Genomic DNA, 1683 nt, shown 5'->3' on the forward strand with positions numbered 1-1683 from the left:
GGAAGGGAAGGGAAGGGAAGGGAAGGGAAGGGAAGGGAAGGAAAGGAAAGGAAAGGAAAGGAAAGGAAAGGAAAGGGAAGGAAAGGGAAGGAAAGGGAAGGGAAGGGAAGGATATTCAATGTGAGGTCTTTTGCTGATAGTACCTGCGAGTTTGGCTGTCAGCTGCTGGAATAATTTTGCAATCTTCTGAATACATAGAGCAGAAGCAGACGGAGAGTGAATCAAAGGAACAGTGGTTGCTGCTACTTCGATGTCTCAGAGCTCAAAGGCTGCCCCCCTTCATTGCGTGTCATCCTGATCTGACCACCTGAGGGTGGAACAGCAAACCACGTGCAATTTCAACGGCCAGAACTTAGCTTTTATTTCTCAAGTGATAAGCAGGCTAGCTTTTCTCACTGACAGGAAAAATATTAGTACATTGTTAACCAAAGATGTCAGTAGGTTTGTTAAGCATGAGGAAGCGCTCACAGACTACTTGTGACGTTTTATGATCAGAATCTGTTCGGTGTGAGATACAGAGAACAGACACGAAGAAATGACCTGTCCCTCGGCGGAAGGGGGCGAGTAGGAGGTGGAAGGCAGAGGTCTCCCTGCCTCAAGCTGCTTCCTCCTGCTCGTGTGACCCACTTGACCTTTGCCTTGGGTGACATGCCTGCTCTCAACAGTGAGGGACAGACGGTGCTTCCTCATCCTGCCCCGTCTGTGAGAAGAGTTCATAACAAAAGCAAACATTTTTAATTCAGTTTTGCTTGCTGCATTCTTATTAGAGCCAACTGCACCGAAATTAGTCACCAGCCAACTTCCGATGTCAGCTCCACGCATTGGGTTGAACCCGCTCCCGTCCCGTGGTGTGAGGGCTCTTTTTGATAAGCCTGTCGCCCCTGGAATTGAACTTTCTCAGCTTGTCACACCAGCTTTCTTTAACTGTGGCAAAGTCACTCTTCACTAGAAGTTCTTCACTACCTTGAAAATAGCTTCCTTTCAAACCGTTTTCCTTCTGTCACTACCATCAAATATCCCTGGCTAGGTTAAAGAAGCTTCTGGGGACTGGGGAATACCAGAAGGTGTGATTGGATCCTTGGTAAGGATTAAAAATTGTGCCTTTCGGGTAGGGATGAAGACTGCCGTGCGCTTTTCAGGGTCACAGTCCTGAGAGATTGTTTAGCAGAAGCTGCTGCCGTCCTCCTCCTCCTCGAGCTGTGGGTCACAGCTGTTTAATCACTGTTCCTCTGAAGCTCCTTACCTGCATTTTTAGCGTCTTTAGCAGCTGCGATGTTTTCTGATCGCTTTTTCCCCTACCCTTGAAAAGCGTGCCTTTTCTTCATCCTTCGAGAATAAAGGTCTCCATGAGCACCACTGTTTTCACAGTGACACGAAGGGAGCACTTTTAGTACAGTGGGATGTAACAGCAGATAGAAAGGCGCCGTAAGTATTCCATTTCACAAGGAGTTACAAAGTGAAAACCTGCGTGGCAGCCATGAGCGCTCAGAGTGGAAACTTGCCAGCTCCAGGGTCCCCCTTGTCCCTCCCCACCACAGTCTCGCCTGCCCGCAGAGACAACTGCTGTTCTGACCTTTGTCATAATATCCTGGCTTCCCCTTGCCTTCTCCCATGTGTTACGGTTTGTGTCTGTGTGTCCCCCCAAAGCCTCATGCGGCCATTGGGCAGGCTTTTAGAGTTTGA

At 48.7% G+C, this 1683-nt stretch overlaps 1 protein-coding gene across 3 annotated transcripts in view; it reads left to right on the top strand.

Moving 5' to 3' along the window:
- Lyn (LYN proto-oncogene, Src family tyrosine kinase) overlaps nt 1–1683 on the top strand; it is an 85176-nt gene that overhangs the window by 38481 nt on the left and 45012 nt on the right. The gene's annotated exons all lie outside the window — the stretch shown is intronic.

Source organism: Chinchilla lanigera, unplaced genomic scaffold (assembly GCF_000276665.1).
Source record: "Chinchilla lanigera isolate Chin_1 unplaced genomic scaffold, ChiLan1.0 scaffold00053, whole genome shotgun sequence".
Lineage (NCBI taxonomy): Eukaryota > Metazoa > Chordata > Mammalia > Rodentia > Chinchillidae > Chinchilla > Chinchilla lanigera.